Source organism: Manis pentadactyla, chromosome 14 (genome assembly GCF_030020395.1).
Source record: "Manis pentadactyla isolate mManPen7 chromosome 14, mManPen7.hap1, whole genome shotgun sequence".
NCBI lineage: Eukaryota > Metazoa > Chordata > Mammalia > Pholidota > Manidae > Manis > Manis pentadactyla.
The window spans coordinates 53,446,026-53,465,364 of record NC_080032.1 but is presented as its reverse complement, the minus strand read 5'-3'; the positions used below and the strand labels follow the sequence as shown (position 1 = coordinate 53,465,364).

At 42.2% G+C, this 19,339-nt stretch overlaps 1 long non-coding RNA gene across 1 annotated transcript; it reads right to left on the bottom strand.

Annotated features, from left to right (window-relative positions):
- Positions 1-108: 108 nt before the first annotated feature.
- Positions 109-16,084, bottom strand: LOC118917231 (uncharacterized). The gene is made up of 5 exons (XR_008993641.1): positions 15,902-16,084; positions 7,812-8,298; positions 4,325-4,977; positions 1,593-1,671; positions 109-399 (listed from the first exon to the last, which is right to left on the bottom strand). It is a non-coding gene; the product is annotated as an uncharacterized LOC118917231 (long non-coding RNA).
- Between the last annotated feature and the right edge of the window lie 3,255 nt (positions 16,085-19,339).

Here is a 19,339-nt window from a genome sequence, read left to right as displayed (position 1 = left end):
CTCCTCAGGGTACCTGTCACCATTTAAACCTTCACTTTCTATGAAAAGCAGTAGCTGCCACTACCATTTTGAACTTAAGAAAAGCTGCTACAGAGACCAGCCTTAATGTATTTGGTTCTGTACTAGTGTTAAAAGATGAGGATGAAGTTATCTTTAAATGTCCATTGTAACTTTTCATTTCCTTACCAGAAGTAAGACTTGCAATTTCTTCAGAATCCTTATCCTTTTCATATTTACTCGCTAACTCCTTCCTGTAGCATCAGCTTTTAGCTCGGAATGTAGACCAAATGGTCGCCTCCACTGTCCTCCAGCACAAAAGGTGAGTCTCTCCCGGCATTTAATTCCTGGTTAGTGAAGCTGTTCTCTCCTGAAGAAATCTCATGCAGCTCAGAATTAAACCTAGAAAATAAAAAAGAAACTTTAAGTGAACCTGGATAACTTTAGATAATGCAGATAAAATATCCCAAGAATTTAAAATAGTTGTTTAATTATCTCTTGGTAGTAAAAACCTAAATTCATTACAATCATAAAATTCATTAAGCTTTGTTATACTTATTAAAAAGTTATAAACTGATAAATAAAAATAATTCCATTTATCTTTCCTTTTCCCCTATCTGCTTATAGCCTGTGAAATACTACTGGGGAATAAACCAAGTCTGATTTGCTACAGAGTTTTAGGTAAATGACAAAAAATATAAGTTTTTGGAACAGCCAAATGACGTGTCTCAGATTGAGATCAATCAGCATAAAAATATAGAAAACACTCTTTAATTTGTCAAGTACTGTTCTGAGAAGAATAAGATTATATAAAGCATATCTTGACATGATGCCTCTTAAAATGGTGACTAGCTCAGGAAGTACAGAGGGAAGCTGAGAGCAACCGATAGGCCACTCCCCTTCTGTCTGAGGCTCGAGATGCATTCCAATTGATTAATTTATGTTTTTGCTTAGGGTACGGTTTTGAGAAAATGTATTTACAAATGTAAGTAAACTGTGGGGTCTTTTATGTTGCATTTTGTGGATGAAACAAGGAATCACATGCAGCCACAGATGTGAGACCAGACATGGGGACAAACTCGAACGAGCGCCTCAGCAGAGGCAGAGGTGCTCAGAAACAGGAGCTCTGGGCTTTGGCTGAGAGTGAAGGTGGGCTCCAGGGAGGACACGGCTTCAAGCAGGGCCTTGAGCGGTGGGTAGGTTCAGGGTCCCTGGAAGTGCAACCAGAGGCCAGGGCAAAACAACAGTTCTCAGGAGGCAGAAAGAGTCCAGGGCAGGGGAGAGGTGGGAAGTGAGGCTGGGGTGATGTAAGGCTAAACTATGGGTTCTATTCTGAGGTCAATTTCAGTGGGGGAGTTTCTGAAGAAACCGTGTATTTAAAAGCAAATTGTAATAAGGTTCATGAGGCTGTTATAAAAGCATCAATCTAGAAAGCGTGCTTGACATGTGTCTTGGCTACATAAAATAGAATACATGAGAAGTCTTTACTTCAGAGACTGGATTAGCTTCCTCAGTCTAGTGACCTGCCATCAGCCGGTTAGATGCCCATCATTCAGCTAACAGACACCTGTAAACATGAGAGCCGTCTAACTCACAGGAGATTATGTGCTTCTTCTGCCCTAATGAGATCACAGGCTTTCTCATGCATTGGCGGTGGATACTGATTGAATTCTCCTACTGAGAGAGCAAAGATACAGTTAGATTTTTAAACTAGAAACTGTGTTTACTGGGGAAAAAGCATCCCAACAGAATCTCCCTGAAGCAATAAATGTGACTGAAATATTTCAGCAAAATTTGGCTGGGGTGAAAACGGAAAATAGTAACAACTAGCAGTAGCATTCAAAATGGATTTTAGAGTGTTTTGCACCAAAGAATTCCAGGCTATGGAAATGGAAGTCCTCAAATTGTTCATTTAAGGGTTAATCATGATGCAGCAATATATGATTTCCATTTGCTCAGAGGAATATAATCGAAGATCTATTATGACTGTATAAAGCTTTTTCACTCAGACTTACACTAATGGATCAAACATAGAAAAGGCAATATTTCATTATATAATGCTACCACTATGCTTCTGCACCAAGTAACACTGATTTCTAGAAGGAGAACCACAGAAAAGATTTTAGCTTACTGACCTAAATATGTCCCTTTGCTCTCTTCCCATCGTTATTCTATAAAATGTGGGATATTGAGAAGTATATGATTTTTTCCCCTCACTGAGGAGAATAAATAGTTTTTAGCTAAAGGATGCCTTTGGCCATTGAATGATTAAAGACTCTATGAAAATATCTCAGAAAACGTCTGTGGTTTCATGACAATGCTGTCGGACAGGTGCAGTTGCCATGTGCTCACCACATCTGTGCAAACGGGAAGCAAACAGCCAGCTCCAAACCTTACACAACTGGGCTCAGCAGATTAGGAAACATTCCTGAGACTATTAGGAAAAGAGCCTGTTGTCTTTTTAGTCTCTATTACATTTTATTTTATACAAACCAAGTGGTTATGCAGAGGCAGAGATTTGGATGTGTTTAGTAACATTGCTTAGGGGGAAATGAAAGTAAGCTAGTTCTAATAACTAACTACAAAGCCTAACTTAAGAGCCGAGCAAGACCAGCTCTGAGTTATTTTATAGAGTCTTTTAAAAAGTGTTGCATCATTATTGATCTTGATGGCGTAAAGAACAATATGCATGGAAAAAGATGGCTATCAATGACTCTGAATCAAGAAATAGCTCACAAGAGCCAAATTTTGAATAGAAAGTTTTTGGAATGTTTTAACCAGTATGATTTACATACATTCCCTTTTTATACATGCAGAAAGTGATATAGGGTAATCTGCCTAAAATAACTCTTTCAATTACTATAAAATGAAAAGTGCTCAAATATGAAAACTGGTATTGACATTTAATTAGAAACATATTTTCTTTCTTTTCACATGATATAAGAGAACCACAGAAAAGATTTTAGCTTACTGACCTAAATACGTCCCTTTGCTCTCTTCCCATCATTATTCTATAAGATGTGGGCATGTCCAGTTAGAGAAGTAACATGACACCAGAGAGTGATGACAGGATTCTGCAATCGGACATGAGCCACAGGAGAAAGGGGGCACTCTCTGCAGTGCAGAGTGAGCTCTGGGGGTATTGTCCCTGTGCTGGTGTTGGGCATTTGAATACCAGGGCTGCTTTGGAGTTCTAGGATGGTCTGACTGGTTCCAGCAGAACCTGACTCTAGTCCTGTCAGATTCCCAGACAGAATAGTTCAGCTCCAATTCTCCAGGATCCTCTGGGCCAGGTTTCTCAATCCAATGCTGTTGACATTTTGGGTGGGCTCTTTCTTTGCTGTGGGGACATCTCTGAACTGTAGATTCTTTAGCAGCATCCCTGGCCTCTACCCACTAGATACGTGCGTGTCCTCTCTGTCAGTTGTGCCCATCAAAAATATATTCAGACATTTCCATATATCTTCTGGGGGACAAAATCATCCCCAGCTGAAAATTACTAGAGTGTTTCTCAAACCACTTGTGGCAGAAAATAAAGGTGTTTTCATTTCTAGTTCTTTACAGATTAATACTTCTGGTTTGTACCTTGATCAATGAGACCAAGCCCACCGTTCATGCACTCGGGTGCCACGGCAATGTCAAATCGCTTTAATAGTTTCTAGGAGCTTATTCCCAATTTCTGCATTTCTCCCCTCACAGGTCAGTGTGTGGATAGCACCTGTGCAGTGGGTGGTGCTTTGCAGGCATGGGTCCAGAGCCTTGCTTCACAAAGTGTTATTCTGGGCCAGAAGCATGGACATCACTGGTGACCATGTTAGAAATGCAGAATCTCAGGCTCTGTCCTAGACATAGTGAATCAGAACCTGCGTTTCAACAAGATTCCTGCATGATTTGTGCGCTCAGACTCTTAGGAGCAGCACAGGGCGATGCCGCCATCTTTTTACCCTCACATAGGCCTCTGGGGTGTGCTAAGGTTGGAAACAAACCAGACATAGCAGGAAAACTTTTGTTTAAATGTGCATCCTGGAGACCATCTAAGAGCTGCTAAAGCTAAGTTGAGCGAGTGTAGCTCATGAAGCCTTCAGTCACTCTGTGCTTTCTAGCTCAGATTTGGGCTAAGAGACATTCTATCATGAGAAAGGTCTCAACTCATTATGATCAATGTATAAACAGGGCATAACCAGGAGATGTCCTATCCCTGTCCCCAACTCCCCATCTAATTCGTATATTTGGGTTAGCTATAGATACAAAGATATGTTGGGTTATCAATTCTATTAACAAGCACTACTTCATTAAAACAAAGAGGGAAAACAAAATAATGACTTACGTCTGCCTGAGTACACAAATGGCTTTAAGAATTTTACAATATAATCCAGATCTGGTTTATGAATTCTCCCAAGCTGTATCAGATGGTGATCAAGTGGGTGGCTGGCTAATGCCTCCACGTCATCCTTATGTGTAGAACTCAGAGAAATCACAAATTTGACATAGCCTTGTCACTTGGCCTTCAGAGCTGTCTTCTTTAAGAATTCCTTTCTCTCATGATTTTCTCCAGCTGAGAGACCATGAAGATGACTTTGTGTTTCCTCAGGTTGGGTATTCAGGGGAAAAGATTCTCTGTGGTCCACAGTAGGGCACGGCCAGTGGTGGCTTCTCCTTCTAGCTGCTGGAGGGAAGTCTGGATGTGGCCCTTCATTAGGACTTGTTTGCCATAAGTTGTAAACTCAAACTCTGTTTTTGCTGTGCCCTTCTTTCTATCCTGAGGAGAATAGCTCTGTAAGGCAATCCTGTCACCATGGTCTGAGACTAATGGCTCTGAAGCAATGTGGAAGTTGTCAAGCATTGAGCTGACCAAGGTTTTCATAGCCTTAAATGCATCACTTCCTATATTCTGAGAATTTTCTAAGAGGAAGGCTAAATCCATGCTTGAATTTTCAGGTAAAAAGATCTCTTTGATGCAAGCATTTGGGAAACATTTATCTGAAAACACACAGAGAGACACATCATTGGCTCAGTGTCTGCACAGCAAGACGCTGTTGTTTGAGATCTTTAAGTGATTCAGTGACTGATTACCAAGAATTAATAATTTGATCAACACCTCTTCAATCTCACATTATTTAAAATTAATAAGGGATTTGCAATGTTGCAATATTTCTATGGCCATTAGCAAATAAGTGGGGAGGGTCTTTGCTGAAAGCAGACTATATGTATATTGCAGCATTTATATCTGAAGTCTGCATGAACTGTCCAAACTCATTTGGAAAATACTTTAAATATTTTAATACAAGCTACCAAATTGTCCCCAATTAAAGCCACAGCAACTAGGATAATCTTCTAAACCACATCTCATACTCAATGAGAACTCCAAATGTTACAGAGATTGAAACACTGGTATACAGTATTGGAAGACCATATATTTAAATTGGGAAACTTAAAATAGAATCTACAATAAAAAAATAGAAATATCTGATAAAGCCAGATTACTAACTTACCCAGAAGGCATTTAAGTGTTTCAGCCTAATAAACTTTTCTCTTTGTTCTTACCATAGCTAAGTGTACAGAGCTGAAGTCTTTCTAATGGTTCATGTTCACCATTTGGAGAAACTGGGATCACCTGAAATGTTCCACTATAATAGTCATTATCAGGAAGCCAATGTGAATCCACCCACTCTAAGGGTTGTTTCCAACACACCTAGCCAATCCCCATCACCTTGCATTATAGCCCTTTGCTCTACTCAGTACATCCTGTCACGCACACACACAGACATATACACACTCACACACATACAAACACACACTCCCCCTTCTGCAGTAAACATAACCAAAAGAAGTACATGGAACAGGTATATTTTATAATGAGAAAACTATTTTATGTTAGATGAGAAAAATATTTTTAAAAACTATTTTATGATGAGAAAACTGCCACAAGATAACCACCAGAGTCATTCACTGGTGCAAGTATTGAAATTTCACTATTTCCAGGCCTGCAGTTCTACACTGAATTTTTGCATGCTTCTGATTATGTAGCAGCCAATTATGTACCATACATCAGGTTCTGAAGTTGGGTCCTGCAGAAATTTTACATTCACAAGTTTCCTGTGACCTATTTAAGTAGTGAACCCAGCTGTTTCCACCCCAATTACACTTCCTAGAAGGAGCATATTTCAGATGTCAAGCAGACTTCCCCAATCACAAATCCTAATTAAAAGTCTATTTCAAAAGGCAGAAGACACTAAATCTATGCAAAATTCCTGGTAATACACTGCTTGATTTTGTCTGTTTCTTGATTCCTTTTTTGCTTTAATATTAACTGAAATGAGCGATATATAGTATTCATTTTCATTCATGCAGTGAGTCATTAACTACTTATTGGGCATTTAGTCTCTGAGGCACCAATGCAAGGCAGATACTTTTTTTCAGTGCAAGGCGGCCATCATTCCCAGACGGTGAGGAGGATACCTGCCCATCACAAACATGCTCGTGCTTTCTCTACTTCTCCCATGAGAAATTAGAGGGATAGAAAAGCTTCTGTTTTTCTGTAATGCTGAGTGAGAATTTGAAAAAACTTATTATCATTGCAGCTTTATGATTAGAAAATGTTTACTACATTCCTATTCACCACTTTTCATGAAACCGGTTGCTTTGGGTATTTTTGTATATTTGACCTTGTTGTTCTCCCACGTACAGACTAACTGCTGCCTTAGCAAGTCAAGGAGTATAGCATGTGCTCCTCATTTATTCATTCATTCAGCAAATGCTTGGTGAATGCCTACTATGTTATGGGTACTGTTCTAGGTGGTAGGGATAGTGGTGGACAAAATAAGTAAAATCTGTGCCTTACATTCTAGTAGAAGGACATACACCATAACAAGTTATTTATTTATTATTTACATATATTGGGAGGTCATTATTTTTACAGGAAAAACTTTATGACTTCCTCTAGCCCTTTTTGTCAGGACCTATTGTGACTTTCCCTGGGGCTTCCATTTTTCAAAATTTTCCTGGGTGTGTTATGAGCACATTGATTCTCTTCATGTCACAGTGGGCTTCCCTTTTCACAGTGGAGATATGTGTGTCTGTGTGAAAATAGGCCTTTATAACCTCTTGGACCCCACGATGGCTTCACCTGGCTCTAGGAGCATGTACTGCATGGATAACCAGAATATATCTAAATGAGGCAGGGCAGTAAATGGAGAGGTTCTGCCTTTCTATGGGGAGGGCGAGGGCAACGCAGATCCCACGCATATCTGTGCATCCAAACGGGATAGAATCTCTCCTGGAAGCCAGTCACCACATCAAATTTTGTACCCAACATTAGGGGTTCAAGGTCCCCCACTGAAGATCCACTGAACCTGCTGTTCAATGATACAGCAAGCAGGTGGGAGGTGTGAGAAACGCCAGATCTGCAGAGGCTGGAAGGGGAAGCACCACAGTCACGGCCCTCTCCAGTGCACAGACCTGAGTGTGGATCTTGATTCAGCGGTGCAGTAGCTTCACAAACCTGGAGAAGTCGCTCAGCTCTCAGGGCCTCAGTGTCTCCTTTTTAAATGGACATGGCGATCTCGCTCACCTCAGAAGGCTATACGAATGCCTGGGGGTCTGTGCGGACTCTGGGGACAGGCCCGGCCCCCAGCAGGAGCCAAGTGAGCATGGTGCGCTCCCGCCAGTGATCGCTGCTGCTAGACATGGGGGTTCACAGGCCCTGGCAGCTGCAAAAGGGGCCTGGAGGCCACAAGTCCTCCCCAGGCCCACCTATCCCACCCTGTCAGGGCCACTATCTTGGAAATAAGGAAGTTGTCAAGGGAACTTCTTACCAGAAAAGACTCATCAAGGAAAAACCTGTCATCAAAAGCAAAGACTGCCGGGCTGATGCCCAGGGTGCTCAGCTCCTTGGCGGCTGTGATGACCAATGTCCTGTGAGTCGTTTGCCCATTGCTAAAAAACAGGGTGACTCTCCTCACACTGGCTCCTCATGCGTCCGTTTGAAGACATTTCAGGCCACAGATCTCATCATGTCACCGATGTCTCAGGCTTCCGTAGGGGGTCAGTATTTTACCTTGGAAAGTAACCGGAGGAGCTGCTTCTTGCTACGGTGATGGGACCAGCAGATGAGGTAGCTGGTGCCAGAGTCATAGGAGACCACAGCCACTCTGGCTGCCACCGGGCAACTGCTGCCCCGGATGGTGAGCTCACCGACGACAGAAGTGATGATGCTCCTCATCTCCTGAAACCTCTGTTCCATGACCCCAGAGGTCTGGTCCAGGGCAAATACCAGCTCTGTTGGATACACTGGGCACTTGTCTACAAAAATGAAAAACAGAAATGTTAAGTTATTTCACTGGGTCCAAAGCCTTTCCCATCCCCTTTGCTCCAGTGAGGTTGGCTGACACAGGTCTAGGGAAATGCGGGAGCTGAAAACAGCCCCAGATCTAGAGGGACCCACATTAGGGGCAGGAAAGGAATCTGTTTAGTTAGCTTACAGGTGCTATATACATAACAAGCCTTAGTATGTTGCTATATATACTCAGACATCCCAGCCCATGATCAGTCTGCCATTTAAAAAGAAATTGGAGAGGAGAAGCCAAGATGGTGGCTTGAGTAGGACAGCGGAAATCTCCTCCAAAACCACATATATTTTTGAAAACACAACAAATACAACTATCCCTAAAAGAGAGACCAGAAGATACAGTACAACAGCCAGGCTACATCTACACCTGTGAGAACCCAGTACCTCACAAAGGGGGTAAGATATAAGCCGCGGCCCAGCAGGACCCGGGTGCGCCCCCTCACCCCAGCTCCCCAGCAGGAGGAGAGGAGTTGGAGTGGGGAGGGAGAGGGAGCCCAGGACTGCTGAATACCCAGCCCTAGTCATCTGCACTGGGAGCTCAGACACACACTGCATGGTGTGCTGGATACTAGGGAAATGGAACAGTAAAACCTGTGACCGGGTTCCCACAGCTGGCAACAAAAGAAAAGCAAGCGCCTTTTGAAAGTCTTAAAGGGACAGGAGCCTCACAGCTGGAGGGAAGCATCCTGGCACACTCATCCCAGCAGCTGGGAATCCGGGGGAACTCTGGGCGCTCAAACCTCCTGGGCGGCAGTGCAGCTCTGAGGCCCCTCACAGTGATAAACAGCCTTCCGCTCGTTCCCCCTCTGGCGTGGCCCTGCCATATTGGAGCAAAAGCCTGAGATTGGCCATGCCCACAGCAGCCACACAGAGCCTACTCTGCAGTCGCCCAGGCCAGAATCAGAGACCCCGCTTGGGCGCAGCTGCCCAGAACACTCCGCTAGGGGTTGCCATTCTCGCAGGAGAGGAAGGCGACAGGCAAGCGGGAAGGGACGTTGCTCTTCCAACTGACACACGTACCAACTGCCCACAACTACCTCTATCGCCATGAAAAGGCAGAAGAATTTGATACAGACCAGAATAACCCAGACATCCCCTGAGAGGGAAACGGGGGAGATAGACTTAACCACTCTTACTGAAAAATAATTCAAAATAAAGGTCATAACCATACTGATGGAGCTGCAGAGAAAAATGCAAGAGCTAACAGATAAAGTTGAGAAGGAGACTACAGAAATAAAACAACCTCTGGAAGGACTTAAAAGCAGAATGGACAAGATGCAAGAGCCCATTAATGTAATAGAAATCGGAGAACAGGAACACAGAGAAGCTGATGCAGAGAGAGATAAAAGGATCTCCAGGAATTAAAGAATATTAAGAGAACTGTGTGACCAATCCAAACAGAACAATATCCACATTATAGGGGTACCAGAAGAAGAAGAGAGAGAAAAAGGGATATAAAGTGTATTTGAAGAAGTAGTTGCTGAAAACTTCCCCAAATGGGGGTAGGAAATAGTCACTCAGATGATGGAAGCACATAGAACTCCCAACAGAAGGGACCCAAGGAGGGCAAAACCAAGACAGATAATAATTAAAATGGCAAAGATCAAGGACAAGGACAGAGTATTAAAGGCAGCCAGAGAGAGATAAAAGGTCACCTACAAAGGAAAACCCATCAGGCTATCATCAGACTTCTCAACAGAAACCTTACAGGCCAGAAGACAATGGCATGATATATTTAATGCAATGAAACAGAAGGGCCTTGAACCAAGAATACTGTATCCAGCACGATTATCATTTAAATATGAAGGAGGGATTAAACAATTCCCAGACAAGCAAAAGTTGATGGAATTTGTCTCCCACAAACCACCTCTACAGAGTATTCTAGAGGGACTGCTCTCTAGATGAAAGCACTCCTAAGGTTAAATAGATGTCATCAGAGAAAATAAAATCACAGCAAAGAAAACAGACCAACTAAATACTAACTAAAGGCAAAAAATAAAATCAACTACCCACAAAAGCAATCAAAGGAAAAACAAAAGAGCACAAAATAAAACACCTAACATATAAAGAATGGAGGTGGAGGAATAAGAAGGGAGAGAAATAAAGAATCATCACACTGTGTTTATAATAGTGAGCAAAGTTAGATGGTAAGATAGTAAAGAAGCTAACCTTGAACCTTTGGTAACCACGAATCTAAAGCCTGCAATGGCAATAAGTACATATCTTTCAATAATCACGCTAAATGTAAATGGACTGAATATACCAATCAAAAGACACAGAGTAATAGAATGGATAAAAAAGCAAGACCATCTATATGCTGCTTACAAAGAGACTCACGTCAAACCCAAAGACATGCACAGACTAAAAGTCAAGGGGAAAAAAGATATTTCATGCAAACAACAAAGAGAAAAAAGCAGGTTTTGCGCTATTAGTATCAGACAAAATAGGCTTCAAAACAAATAAAGTAATAAGAGACAAAGAAGGACATGACATAATGATAAAGGAGTCAGGCCAACAAGAGGATATAACCATCATAAATATATATGCACCCAATACAGGAGCACCAGCATATGTGTACCAATACTAACATAATTAAAGGAGGAAATAGAATGCAATGCATTCATTTTAGGAGATTTCAACACACCACTCACTACAAAGGACAGATCCACCAGACAGAAAATTAGTAAGGACACGGAGGCACTGAACAACACACTAGAACAAACGGACCTAACAGACATCTATAGAACTCTACACCCAAAAACAGCAGGATACACATTCTTATCAAGTGCACATGGAACATTCTCCAGAATAGACCACATACTAGACCACAAAAAGAGTCTCAGTAAATTCCAAAAGATTGAAATTCTTACCAACCAGCTTCTCAGACCACAAAGTTATAAAACTAGACATTAATTTTACAAAGAAAAGAAAAAGGCTCACAAACACATGGACTCTTAACAACGGATCCTAATAATCATATAATAATGGATCAATGACCAAATTAAAATAGAGATGAAGCAATATATGGAAACAAATGGCAACAACAATACAAAGCCCTAACTTCTGTGGGACACAGAGAAAGCAGTTCTAAGAGGAGAGTATATAGAAATCCAGGCATACTTAAAGAAGGAAGAACAATCCCAAATGAATAGTCTAAAGTCACAATGATCGAAATTGGGAAAAGAAGAACAAATGAGGCCTAAAGTCAGCAGAAGGAGGGACATAACAAAGATCAGAGAAGAAATAAATAAAACTGAGAAGAATAAAACAATAGAAAAAATCAATGAAACCAAGAGCTGGTTCTTTGAGAAAATAAACCAAATAGATAAGCTCCTAGCCAGACTTATTAAGAGAAAAAGAGAATCAACACACATCAACATATTCAGAAATGAGAAAGGAAAAATCACAGCAGACCCCACAGAAATACAAAGAATTATTAGAGAATATTATGAAAACCTATTTGCTAACAAGCTGGAAAACCTAGAAGAAATGGACAACTTCCTAGAAAAATACAACCTTCCAAGACTGACAAAGGAACAAACAGAACATCTAAACCAACCAATTACCAGCAATGAAATTGAAGCGGTAATCAAAAAACTACCCAAGAACAAAAACCCCTGGGCCAGATGGATTTACTGCAGAATTTTATCAGACATACACAAAAGACATAATTCCCACTCTCCTTAAATTTTTCCAAAAAATAGAAGAGGAGGGAATACTCCCAAACTCATTCTATGAAGCCAGCATCACCCTAATGCGAAAACCAGGCAAATACCCCCCCAAAAAAGAAAATTACAGGCTAATATCCCTGATGAACATAGATGCAAAAATACTCAACAAAATATTAGCAAACCGAATTCAAAAATACATCAAAAGGATCATACACCATGACCAAGTGGGATTCATCTCAGGGATGCAAGGATGGTACAACATTTGAAAATCCATCAACATCATCCACCACATAAACAAAAGAAGGACAAAAATCACATGATCATCTCCATAGATGTTGAAAAAGCATTCAACAAAATTCACCATCCGTTCATGATAAAAACTCTCAAGAAAATGGGCAAAGAGAGCAAGTACCTCAACATAATAAAGGCCATATATGACAATCCCACAGCCAACATCATATTTAACAGCAAGAAACTGAAAGCTTTTCCTCTAAGATTGGAAACAAGACAGGGATGCCTGCTCTCCCCACTGTTATTCAACATAGTACTGGAGATCCTAGCCATGGCAATTAGACAAAACAAAGAAATGCAAGGAATCCAGATTAGTAAAGAAGGAGTCAAACTGTCACTATTTGCAGATGAAATGATATTGTACATAAAAAACCCTAAGGACTCCACTCCAAAACTACTAGAACTAATATCGGAATTCAGCAGAGTTGCAGAATACAAAATTAACACACAGCAATCTGTGGCTTTCCTATACACTAACAATGAACTAACAGAAAGAGAAATCAGGAAAACAATTCCATTCACAAGTGCATCAAAAAAATAAAATACCTAGGAATAAACCTAACCAAGGAGCTGAAAGACCTATACCCTGAAGACTACACGACACTCTTAAGAGAAAGAGGACACTAGCAAATGGAAACTCATCCGATGCTCTTGGCTAGGAAGAATTAATATCATCAAAATGGCCATCCTGCCCAAAGCAATCTTCAGATTCAATGCAATCCCTAACAGATTACCAACAGCATTCTTCAATGAACTGGAACAAATAGTTTTAAAATTCATATGCAACTACCAAAGACCCCGAATAGCCAAAGGAATTCTGAGAAGGAAGAATAAAGTGGGGTGTATCTCACTCCCCAACTTCAAGGTCTACTACAAAGCCACAGTAATCAAGAGAATTTGGTACTGGCACAATAACAGACCCACAGACCAGTGGAACAGATTAGAGACTCCAGATATTAACCCAAGCATATATGGTCAATTAATATACGATGAAGGAGCCATGGACATACAATGGGGAAATGACAGCCTCTTCAACAACTGGTGTTGGCAAAACTGGACAGCTACATGTAAGTGAATGAAACTGGATCATTGTCTAACCCCATACATGAAAGTAAATTCAAAATGGATCAAAGACCTGAATGTAAGTCATGAAACCAAAAACTCTTAGAAAAAATCAAAGGCAAAAATCTCTTGGACATAAACATGAGCAATTTCTTCATGGACATATCTCCCCAGGCAAGGGAAACAAAAGCCACAAAAAATGAACAAGTGGTACTATATCAAGCTGAAAAGCTTCTGTACAGCAAAAGATACCATCAATAGAAAAAAAAGGTATCCTCCAGCATGGGAGAATATATTTATAAATGACAGATCTGATAAAGGGTTGACATTCAAAATATATAAAGAACTCACATACCTCAACAAACAAAAAGCAAATAATCCAATTAAAAAATGGGCAGAGGAGCTGAATAGACAGTTCTTCAAAGAAGAAATTCAGATGGACAAGAGACCCATGAAAAGATGCTCCACATCGCTAGTCATAAGAGAAATGCAAATTAAAACCACAATGAGATATCATCTCATACCAGTAAGGATCACCACCATCCAAAAGACAAACAACAATAAATGTTGGCGAGGTTGTGGAGAAAGGGGAACCCTCCTACACTGCTGATGGGAATGTAAATTAGTTCAACCATTGTGGAAAGCAGTATGGAAGTTCCTCAAAAAGCTCAAAATAGAAATACCATTTGACCCAGGAATTCCACTTCCAAGAATTTACCCTAAGAATGCAGCAGCCCAGTTTGAAAAAGACAGATGCACCCCTATGTTTATTGCAGCAGTATTTACAATAGCCCAGAAATGGAAGCAACCTAAGTGTCCATCAGTAGATGAATGCTAAAGGAGATGTGGTACATATACACAATGGAATATTATTCAGCCATAAGAAGAAAAATATCCTACAATTTGCAACAACATGGATGGAGCTATAGGGTATTATGCTCAGTGAAATAAGCCAGGTGGAGAAAGACAAGTACCAAATGATTTCACTCATATGTGGAGTGTAAGAACAAAAGAAAAACTGAAGGAACAAACCAGCAGCAGAATCACAGAACCAAAGAATGGACTAACAGTTACCAAGGGAAAGGGACTGGGGTGGATGGGTGGGAAGGGAGAGATAGGGGGGAAGAAATGGGGCATTATGATTAGCGTGTATATTGCATGGGGGGCACGGGGAGGGCTGTGCAACACAGAGAAGACAAGTAGTGACTCTACAGCATCTTACTACGCTGATGGACAGTGACTTTAATGGGGTTTGTGGGGGGGGCTCGGTGAAGGGGGGAGCCTAGTAAACATAATGCTCCTCATGTAATTGTAGATTAATGATACCAAAAATTTTAAAAATAAAAAAATAAAATAAATAAATTGGAGGGAGTATTTAGGCTAATGGGGTGGTTCTGTATCCTGACTGTGGTGGTGGTTACATGAATCTATGCATATATTAAAATTGAACTCACATGCAAAAAAGTGAATTTCACTGTATGAAATTTTTAAAAATGAGTAAAAGGAAATTACGGTTTATTTGGGGATTTTGAAAGTTTACAGTCTCCAAAAATCTTCAGAACTGATCTCCCAGTAATGGTAGAATCAGTTGGAAGACATTCATCCACTTATGCAAGCATGTGGTATACTGTGAGGCCTGTGGGCAGGGAACTGCATGTGTCTGCCCTGCAGGGATCTGTCGTGCACAGAGTCACTGCATTGTGAGGTGTGGAGTGATGATTACTCTCAGTTGGGATTCAGAGGACCAAGAGGCTGTTTCCAAAGAGGAGGGGCTTCCAGAAATATCTTGAAACTAGCTTTGAATGACAGCCAAGGTATAGGAGGGAGGAGGCAGCCCACACCTGGCAGGCTTGCCGCAAGCTACTTGCCACAAGTACAGGACTGCCTGCAGTTCCTATACTCAGTAGTCTTGTCAGGGGTGCTAGGAATTTCAAGGGGAATCTGCCCTATGTATCAAACCTAACTTTTCAAAGTCCTTGTTAAAGCCTCCACACAGTAAGAGAAAAAGGAATTCTTTAAAAAATAAGCACCCCTTTATGTGGTGGGGACTTGATAATGGGGAGAAATCTAGTAACCACGATATTGCTTGGGTGATTGTGTATCAATGATACATTAATAAAAAACAAACAAACTAATAAAAATAAGCACCCCTATCAACATGAGCTGTTCTACCACTATTCCCAGTCTGGCTAACTTCCAAAGCACATTAAACTCCAAATACCCCAGATCCAGCCTCTGTTCTCAGTAATAGAAACAGGAGAGGAAGGGTTAATTTAGAGATTGAATCAAGGAATTTTACTGTGAAGACATTTTTAAAATATGAAAGCCAATAATAAATAAGAAAATAAGAAAAATGAAGTGTTCCTTATTTCTTAGCCCTATACTAAAAATTATTAAGTAGTAACAAGTATCTTCAAGACTGACCTAGCATCACAGACTCCCAAGGGAAGAACCAATTTCTATTTTTTTCTTTGCCTCTCCTAGTGCCCAGCACAGTAGCTGATAAATCCATGAGGATTTATTGGGCACTCACATGCACAAGGTACATATTTTTGGGAATTAAAGTGAACTACTCCAAACTTTGGGATAAGCCATAGACTCTGTGGGTTGCTCCAACAGGCCTCCAGGAGGCCAGGGGCTCTTGAGCTCGATGCAGCCGATCTCAGTGGGGATGCCGTCTGAGGGGCCCCAGCCCCATGGAACACTGCAGCCTCGGCTCCGGGAAGTCTCCCCGCGTCAGGGTCATGTCCTGTGGAGGGCACCTGGTGAGATGGAAGCTGTGAATGTGGGTCAGAGGAAGGGAAGGAAACATCGCCTGACCCAGAGGCCATTGTCCACGGGTGGACAGCAGACACAGCGACAGGATGTGGTCAGTCAGAGAGCCCTGCACAGACTCCCCAGCCTCACAGGGCCTACTGTGTGAAGGAACACGTTGTAGGTAGTGGGGGGACCTGGAAAGGGCCATGTGGGGGGGCTCGGCTTGAAACACAGCATTGACAACAACGGTCCTAATCAAAAGACAGAAGTGCGAATAGAAAAGAAAGGTGTCCTTTTTCCCGTGAGAGTGAGAGTCTCTTTCAAACTGGTCTTGTCAGAATTATTTCAGGTAGAAACAGTATGGTGAGGATACTCACCGTCCCAGCAAGCTATGAAAAGGAAGGAGAGAGAGAGAGGAGTGTTACATTTCTGGAACACAGACTAAAAATAATCCAAGACACACAATTTCAGCAAAGCTTAATATTTTGTTTGACTAACTGCAAATGAGGCTAGTTTCTAGGTAACAGGAAGCCAAAATCAAGGATTCAGGAAGAGGTACACAGAGCTTTATTAATTTGTGAGCTTTCTGACCTTTTCTTCTTGAGAGCCATGCCCTGCAGACGTCAGCAGAATTTTGGTTGAAATCTGAAACACTAATCATTTGTCTTAGAAGCAGAACAGATGAGCCTCTGATTAAAGGGCACTATAGCTAAGATTCAGTTTGTTTTGTCTCTTCTTATAGCCTTCTGAGAGTCATTCAGCAGGCAGGGCTAAAATATGGAGTCTTCTTTTCTTCCCCAGTGAACACCTGGGAAGCTCTATTTTCCTGCAGGATTGTGGGGATTTCCAACCGAACTTCGTCTCTGCTGCATAATGTTGCTGCTGTGTTCCAATAATCTCCATATCTAGAGAAAGGGTGGAAACACCCCCCCCGCCCCAGGGTTTCTTCTGAGCAAAACAGCATCTGGTTTCTCTAAGTGATTTACTCGGCAAGCATGAGATGAAGCAGGAGGCAGTGATGGTAAATCTTGAAGGAAGCACAGGCCTGACAATTTCCCTGGTCATTTTATTCAATTCCTAGGAAGTGAGCAAGTCGCTCCAACATAGTACACGATGTCGTTAGCTCTGGCAACAGATTGGCCTTCGGTGCTGTGTCCCACAGTCTGTGCCCCACGTCAGAGCCATCAACTCCTGTGACTGTCTTAACCTGTGGCCCCTGAACTGCTGAGCGCCAGCAGATGGGAACCCAGCCCACAGCCTCCTGCACAGCTCAAGGCGGGCAGCAGATCTCTTTCTTTCGACTGAGAACTTCCGTTTGTCATCCCAGCTGGGGTGAGGCTAGAAGCTCGGCCTCTGGGAGTGGAGACTGGCAAAGCTAGGTGACCTGGGGAGACTACCTGCCCTCTTTTAGGGTGCTTCTCTTTTTATTTATTTTTCCTATGGATCTTTACTTATGCCTCTTCCTCCAAAACTCTAATCCTTTGGGCCCTCCTGTTTTATTCTCGAACACTCCCTTTCTTCCCCCTTTCCTCCCGGCCTCCTAGCTCCCCTGTTTTATCCTGGGGGTAGGCTCCCAGCTCCCAGCTCAGGACCTAGCCCCTCATTCCAGGGGGCAGAGAGCACCTGCAGAGCTGGGGAGCAAACACCTTAGACCAGGAATCCTGCCTTGCCGGAGGCCATCTATAAAGTGAGGCCCTCTGAGTTAGCTCCAAAGACCTGTCACACAAACCCTCATTTGCACTCACATTCTGGAGCTCCATGCTTACCAATCAGCACCGGTCTGGTTATAGAACGCCTCTGCCATTCCCCACCCCCCTAATTTCCTGGCTAACTCACTCCATTTAGTTGGAAAACTATCTTCAAATCTCAAACCCTGCAAGGGCCAGTATTCACCTCTGTGGCCCCCTCGACCTCCTTGTTCTTCCCTGGGAGATGTCGTTCCATTTCATAGGATATCAGCACACCCTGAGGGCGTCTGCTCACACACCCGTGCCCCTAGGTGGCCCCTTTTGTCCTCTCCCCATGGCCCCAGGCCCTGGCTCTCACCTCCCCTTGTGCTGGAAGCCTTTCTACCTCTCACACAATGGCTACCTATGGGTCTACCTTGGGGTCATCCCTCCATTGGCCCCTTTGTGCTCCTTTTCAGCTGCCCACACTTGGCAGGACTTTGTCATCTCTGCAAGGCCACACACCATCCCTTGGCCCTGCTCTCTTTGCTGAGACATCTCCCTGGGTTCCTCCTATGCGTTTATGTCTGTGTCTTTCTCGTTTCACATGCTTGAGAACCTCAGCCATGCATGTGGCTTTCAGGACCACAGGCATGCCAGTGACTTCAACACCCGTGCGTCCTCTCCTGATCCTCCCTTTGTCAAAGCCCAGTTTTTCATTACCTATGGGCCTTCTAATCCAGGACCCACACACATGCCTCCACCTCTGCAATGCTGAACGTCATCATCTTTTCCCACCAGTTGCTTTCCCTTCACAGCTTCTCCCCTATCTCCTTGCTGGCAGATATGAAGCCTCCCCTGCTCTGGCCTGAGTTACTTCAGACTTGTTCTTTCCTTGCCACACGCTTGTAATGACCCCATCTTCATCTAGTGTCCTTCAGCAAGGTCTCTCTGGCTTTCCTGTTTCAGTTTTTGATTGTGATTGCATAAGCATTATCATAAACCCCAAAGGAAACACGAAACATACAAATCACCTAAAATTCTACCACTTAACACAGTAAGTCATTACATTTATCTACTTTCATGTCTAGTGCTTGTTTCTATGTACATATATTAACCTATATGCAAAACTGATGAGTATCCAGATTTACTTTTCTGCTTTTCAATGACAATATTTTTTATATTCTGATGAGTCTTCATAAAAACCATATCTGCTTCATATTTTACCAGAAGACGATGCACTAGAACCTGATTATTCTCTAAGTGTGAATAGTCTGCATGTATATTCATTTCACTCAAATGAATAATATTTCAGCAACCATCTTTACCTGTCATTACTTACTTTCCTTATTTCCTCAGGATAAATTTTCAGAAATGAGTTCACTGGGGTTTTTTTTCTACCTCATTTACCCCTCTTCATAAGCAAAGGCAAGCTCTCTATTTGTCGGCCCTGCTTTATTCCTTTGCTGAAGCTATTCTCTGGCTGTTCCCTGTCACCTCCCCATAACCAGATTCCATTACCCCATCCCAGGAGACCAAGCCGCCGA